The sequence below is a fragment of the Heteronotia binoei genome, chromosome 16, assembly GCF_032191835.1.
Source record: "Heteronotia binoei isolate CCM8104 ecotype False Entrance Well chromosome 16, APGP_CSIRO_Hbin_v1, whole genome shotgun sequence".
Taxonomy (NCBI): domain Eukaryota; kingdom Metazoa; phylum Chordata; class Lepidosauria; order Squamata; family Gekkonidae; genus Heteronotia; species Heteronotia binoei.
Genome location: NC_083238.1, coordinates 60,778,380 through 60,785,338, shown reverse-complemented (window position 1 = coordinate 60,785,338; position 6,959 = coordinate 60,778,380). Strand labels below are relative to the sequence as shown.

Below are 6,959 nucleotides of genomic sequence, written 5' to 3'. Positions count from 1 at the left end.
CTCACTCCATGATAAAACTTTCATAATCAAGTCCCATTTCTCTGGTATTTTTTCTTGTTTCCACAGCTGCGCATACAATGTTCTAGCAGCTGAGAGCAAGTACCAAATTAATGTCCTGTCTTCCTTTGGAAATTTTTCTAATTGTAATCCAAGCAAGAAAGTCTCTGCAGTTTTTTTAAAGTCATAACCCAAAATTTTGGAGATTTCTTGTTGTATCATCATCCAGAATTCTTTCGCTTTTTCACAAGTCCACCACATGTGAAAAAAAGAACCTTCATGTTTTTTACATTTCCAACATCTATCCAACATTTTCTTACTCATCCTAGCCAGTTTTTTCGGAGTCATATACCACCTATACATCATCTTAAAACAGTTCTCTTTGATACTCTGACAAGTTGAGATTTTTATCGAGTTCTTCCAAAGGTGCTCCCACGTATCCATTTGTATTTCTCTATTCACACTGATTGCCCATTTGACCATTTGAGACTTTACTACTTCTGTAGACCATTTCAATAATAATTTATATACTTTCGATATCAATTTTTCATTATCTCCCAAGCAGGACTCTTTCTAATTCTGTTTGCTCGCGTCTAATTCCGTCCGATTTAATATCATTTTCCATCAAGCTTTTAATTTGTTGCATTTGAAACCAGTCATACTTATTATTTAACTCTTCTGAAGATTTTAATTCAATTTTGTCTCCTTGAATCTTGAGCAGTTGATTATATGACATAGACAAGGTCTCATTTATGTCAGATCCGGCCCTCATAACAAATGAGTTCGACACTCCTGCGCTAAGCCATGGCCTCTCCCCAAGGGGATGGAGTCAAAGGGGAAAAGATGTGGGTAGGGGGAAGGTGAGGTCCCCGGTCCCATACCTGATACTCCTCCCCTACAAACTTCCTTCTCCCACACACCCTGCTTTGTAGCTATTCTACTAGACTTCACTCTGCTGCGGAACCTCCATTTTGGCCCACTGAGATATTCTTGCCTATAATTCATACATAAATATTTGGCTTTCAGTCCTTCCACAGCAGATGCTGTAAGTCTGTGAAAGGGACCCCGCAGGGTGTTTGCTCACTGCCTCGCTTGGTTTTGCGCAACTCAAAACTTCTTGCCATCGGGTAAATTTCATTTCTGGATTTAATTAACCGCCCAAAGCAACCGCCGACGATTAAAATGCCATTTTTCCTTGCCTATGTATTCTTTCTGCTTCATCTCTGACGGGCCCGGTGTGCCCTCTCTTCCTTTGCAGACACCCCGATGCTCTTTAGTCACATTTCCAGAACTACAAAGCTTATCGCTCTAGAGACCGTTGCGTGGAGTTATAGGAAGGGGAACGACTTTGTTTCCAAAATCTGAGAACCAGGGAGTCTTCATGGGGATCGGGCCATTTACATACAGCTCGACTGCTTCAATAATATGAAAAAAAAAATTTAAAAAAAAATATGTATTGCAAACTGAAATGTTCCTTTGAATGCAAAATGCTACCCACAATGCAAAGCACGGCAAGAGTCTTGGTCAATGTTGCCAGCTCTGGGCTGGAAAACTCCTCGAGATTTTAGAGTAAGAATTCAGTAGCACCTTAAAGTAGGGTGACCATAATGTCTGAAGGCCAGCCAGGGACACCGGGGGGGGGGGGGGTGCGCGCGCGCCGCCGGAAACAGGAAGTGACGTCACTTCCGGTGACGTCACTTCCGGTGATGTCATGCCACCACCGGAAACAGGAAGTGGCATCACTTCCTGTGACATCATTTCCCCCGCGTCACCTACCGGAAACAGGAAGTGACTTCACAGCACTTCCTGTGACGTCCCCAAAAATCCCCCAAATATCACCGCCGGAAACAATTTTGTTCTCAAATCCTGTATATACTTCATCAGTATATGGGATAAGGCACTTTCTCAACTGTGCTGCATAATGCAGCCTATTTATTTTGTCCTGTTGGCTCTGTTGGCTCTATCTGCGCCACCTTCATCACTTTCGGGGTGTGGATCCCCCAGTGGGGTGGTCTCCCGACTCCCTCCGCTGACTGTTTCTGATAGCCCTGCGCCCCCTCTTTCATTTGATATGTGTCCCGTGCGGGTGCCACCCTCCCGCCGGGAGATGCCGCAAAATGAGCCCCTTGAGGCTTATGGCGGCAGGGCTCGGGGGAAGCGAGCTAGACTGCTGTTCTTTTGAGGGGTTATAGAGTGTTTCGAGCCCGTCCCTGTGGCATCGGTCCCATCGTTGTGGGACCAAGGGGGCCGGCGCAGCGGCACGCCGAAGCAGCCTGTCACTAATAACACCGGTCAAGATGCAGGACAGGAACCTGGAAGTGACCGACAGGCTGCTTCAGGGAAGGAAGGAAGGAAGGAAGGAAGGAAGGAAGGAAGGAAGGAAGGAAGGAAGGAAGGAAGGAAGGAAGGAAGGAAGGAAGGAAGGAAGGAAGGAAGGAGGGAAGGAAGGAAGGAAGGGGGAGGGAGGGAGGGAAGGAAGGAAGGAAGGAAGGAAGGGGGAGGGAGGGAGGGAGGGAAGGAAGGAAGGAAGGAAGGGGGGAGGGAGGGAAGGAAGGAAGAAAGAAAGGAAGGGAGGAGGGAGGGAGGGAAGGAAGGAAGGCAAGGGAGGGAGGGAAGGAAGGAAGAAAGGAAGGGAGGGAGGAGGGAGGGAAGGAAGGAAGGAAGGGAAGGGAGTGAGGGAAGGAAGGAAGAAAGGAAGAAAGGGAGGAGGGAGGGAGGGAGGGAAGGAAGGAAGGAAGGAAGGAAGGGAAGGGAGTGAGGGAAGGAAGGAAGGAAGGAAGGAAGGAAGGAAGGAAGGGAGGGAGGGAGGGAGGAGGGAGGGAAGAAAGGAAGGCCGCCCCCCGCCCCCCCCCCCCGCTTTCGGCCCCCCTTACCTTATTCCAGGGCGGCGGATCCAGCGGCGTCGGAGGCGGGGGAGTCCTCCAGCGGCGGCCTCGCGGCGAGGGAGGGAGGGAGCTGCCGGGGCTGGCCTCTGGAGGCCTCCAGGGACCAGCGCCGGCTGCTCCGCGGCTTCCCCGCGGCCTCCGCTGGTCCCTGGAGGCCCTCCAGAGACTCTGGAGGGCCTCCAGGGACCAGCGGAGGCCGCGGGGAAGCCTTCGCTGGCCGGCGCTGGTCCCCGAAGGCCTTCCAGAGGCTCTGGAAGGCCTTCCGGGACCAGCGCCGGGTGCCCCGCGGCTTCCCCGCGGCCTCCGCTGGTCCCTGGAGGCCCTCCAGAGACTCTGGAGGGCCTCCAGGGACCAGCGGAGGCCGCGGGGAAGCCTTCGCTGGCCGGCGCTGGTCCCGAAGGCCTTCCAGAGCCTCTGGAAGGCCTTCCGGGACCAGCGCCGGGTGCCCCGCGGCTTCCCCGCGGCCTCCGCTGGTCCCTGGAGGCCCTCCAGAGACTCTGGAGGGCCTCCAGGGACCAGCGGAGGCCGCGGGGAAGCCTTCGCTGGCCGGCGCTGGTCCCCGAAGGCCTTCCAGAGGCTCTGGAAGGCCTTCCGGGACCAGCGCCGGGTGCCCCGCGGCCTCTCCGCGGCCTCCGCTGGTCGCTGGAGGCCCTCCAGAGTCTCTGGAGGGCTTCCAGCGACCAGCGGAGGCCACGGAGAGGCCTCCACCACTGCCGCCGGGCCCCGCGCGCGGGCGGGGGAAGGCGGGGAGTGAGGGTGGGAGCGTCCCTGCGCGTGCGCAGGGGCCCTGCGCAGGCGCAGGGACGCTCCCTCCCTCACTCCCCACCTTCCCCGCCCGCGCCCGCGGCCCACCGGCTCCGGGGCTGCCTAAACCGGGACCTTTAATGGTCCCGGTATAGGCAGCCCGGGATCCGGGATTGGGTGGCCAGATCCGGGAATGTCCCGGGAGACCGGGACGGTCTGGCCACCCTACCTTAAAGACAAGCCTGATAAGTCAGAAGAAGAAGAATAGGAAGAAATTGTACTTATATCCTGCCTTATATTCTGAATCTCAGAGGTTCAGAACAGACACAATCTCCTTTCCCTTCCTCCCCCACAAGAGATACCCTGTGAAGTGGGTGGGACTGAGAGGGCTCTCCCAGAAGCTGCCCTTTCAAGGACAGAGTCTCAGAGGGGCCTACAATCTCCTTTCCCTTCCTCCCCCACAAGAGATACCCTGTGAAGTGGGTGGGACTGAGAGGGCTCTCCCAGAAGCTGCCCTTTCAAGGACAGAGTCTCAGAGGGGCCTACAATCTCCTTTCCCTTCCTCCCCCATAACAGACACCCTGTGAAGTGGGTGGGACTGAGAGAGCTCTGACAGAAGCTGCCCTTTCAAGGAAAACTCCTGTGAGAGCTATGGCTGACCCAAGGCCATTCCAGCAGCTGCAAGTAGTGGAGGGGGAAATCAAATCCAGCTCCCTCCCAGATAAGAGTTCGCATACTTAACCACTATACCAAACTGGCTCCCACCCAAACTGGTTCCCATAAAGAAGAAGAAGAAGTTGTATTTATATCCCACCCTATACTCTGAATCTCAGAGTGGCTCACAATCTCTGTGAGATAGGTGGGGTTTAGAGAGCTCTTACAGCAGCTGCCCTTTCAAGGACAATTCCTATGAGCGCCTATGAGAGCTATGTCTGATTCAAGGCCATTCCAGCAGTTGCAAGTGGAGGAGTGGGAAATGAAACCCTGTTCTCCCAGATAAGAGTTTGGGCACTTAACCACTACACTACAGCACTGTGTTCAGCTAATGACAACCAGGCAGCAGTCCCCAGTCCAAAAACCATTTGACTGTCCACGACTAGGGGCAGCGCCTTTTTGGCCAGGCGAGTGGCTGTCAACATGGCAAACGAGGTTCAACGTGGCCAAGTGCAAAGTAATGGACATTGGGGCCAAAAATCCTAACTATAAATACAAGTTGATGGGGTGTGAACTGGCAGAGATTGTCCAAGGGTGTTTTTACATTCAGTTTGATCCAGAGTTTTAGAGTCTTCAAATCGCCTGCCACCATTCCGCTTTAATTATTTTTCTTTTACATTGCTGGATTTGCTCTGCTCATTTTGCGTAGCCAAACTTCTATATTTCCTGCTGAAAGCGTTTCAATTGGGGGGGTGGTCACTGATCAGAGGGCAGACAGAACACCAGTGCTGAGTTAAAAGTATGCGATTGCTTGGAAATCGTGTCAACACTGCAAAAACAATACACATATAAATTACAAGATGAGGCAAGCAATGATATGTAAAAATTTCAAGTGCTGTCAATTCTCACGCAAATTACTGCACCTTGTGGCTTTTGTAGGAGTCTTTTAAAATGCATGAAAACTTCTGCAATACAAGTTTGAAACGCCTGTAGAGAAATGAAAACTAGTTTCGAGAAAAACGTTGCAGCAGCAGTGCCAGAACTCATCCAATTGAAACAAATGTAGATGCTTTGGGTGGCAATGATGCAAAACACTTGTGAGAACGTTAGGTAACGTAAAAGGTGAGTTACCAATGTGGTGACAGAGAGTCACAGTCAGTGTAAAAACACCCCAAGAGAGGGATCTTGGGGTCATTTTAGATAACTCACTGAAAATGTCGAGACAGTGTGCGACTGCAATAAAAAAAAAAAGGCCAACGCTATGCGTTTTTGTTCAAATACCAGAGCATCGCCTCAACGTCCCCAATGTGATGATGTCACTTCTGGGTCACATGGGCAGCGATGTAGTAGACCCGTCACTGCATGTTGGCAGAGCCTTCCTCCCACTCCCGGTGAGTCCTCCACCAAACCCTGCTGGTTGCCAGACAACCTTACTCCATCCCCACCACGACAGAGAGGCACCACATGTCAATCACTTCTCAGATGTGAGACATGAAGAATCCTCTACAAAATCCTGTTTCATTTAATGCACGTCTCTTCTGACACATACACTCCATGAAGCACAGCTAGCTTCAAGAGGGGATTGGATAAAAATATGGAGCAGAGGTCCACCAGTTGCTATTAGCCACAGCATATTGTTGGAACTGTCTGGGGCAGTGATGCTCTGTATTCTTGGTGCTTTGGGGGGTGCAAAGTGGAAGGGCTTCTAGCCCCACTAGTGTACCTCCTGATGGCACTTCAGGGATTTTTGGCCACTGTGTGACACAGAATGTTGGACTGGATGGGCCAATAGCCTGATCCAACATGGCTTCTCTTATGTTCTTATGTGACACAGAGTGTTGGACTGGATGGGCCATTGGCCTGATCCAACATGGCTTCTCTTATGTTCTTATATGACACAGAGTGTTGGACTGGATGGGCCATTGGCCTGATCGAACATGGCTTCACTTATGTTCTTATGACACAGAGTGCTGGACTGGATGGGCCATTGGCCTGATCCAACATGGCTTCATTTATGTTCTTATGTGACACAGAGTGTTGGACTGGACACACCACTGGCCTGATCCAACATGGCTTCTCTTATGTTCTTACATGACACAGAGTGTTGGACAGGACAGACCACTGGCCTGATCCAACAGGGCTTCTCTTATGTTCTTATGTGACACAGAGTGTTGGACTGGATGGGCCACTGCCTGATCCAACATGGCTTCTCTTATGTGACACAGAGTGTTGGACTGGATGGTCCATTGGCCTGATCCAACATGGCTTCTCTTATGTTCTTATGTGACACAGAGTGTTGGACTGAATGGGCCATTGGCCTGATCCAAGATGGCTTCTCTTATGTTCTTATGTGACACAGAGTGTTGGACTGGATGGGCCATTGGCCTGATCCAACAAGGCTTCTCTTATGTTCTTATGACACAGAATGTTGGGCTGGATGAGCCATTGGCCTGATCCAACATAGCTTCTCTTACGTTCTTATGTGATACAGAGTGTTGGACTGGATGGGCCATTGGCCTGACCCAACATGGCTTCTCTTATGTTCTTATGACAAAGAGTGTTGGACTGGATGGGCCATTGGCCTGATCCAACAGGGCTTCTCTTATGTTCTTATGATTCTGAACACGGAAGAATACACAAAGAAGAGTAAGATCGGCTTGAGGAAGACCATCCCCCCCC

General features: G+C 51.4%; 1 protein-coding gene across 1 annotated transcript in view; it reads right to left on the bottom strand.

The window, feature by feature from the left end:
* The window catches only part of CPS1 (carbamoyl-phosphate synthase 1), a 244,199-nt gene that overhangs the window by 168,140 nt on the left and 69,100 nt on the right, over positions 1-6,959 (bottom strand).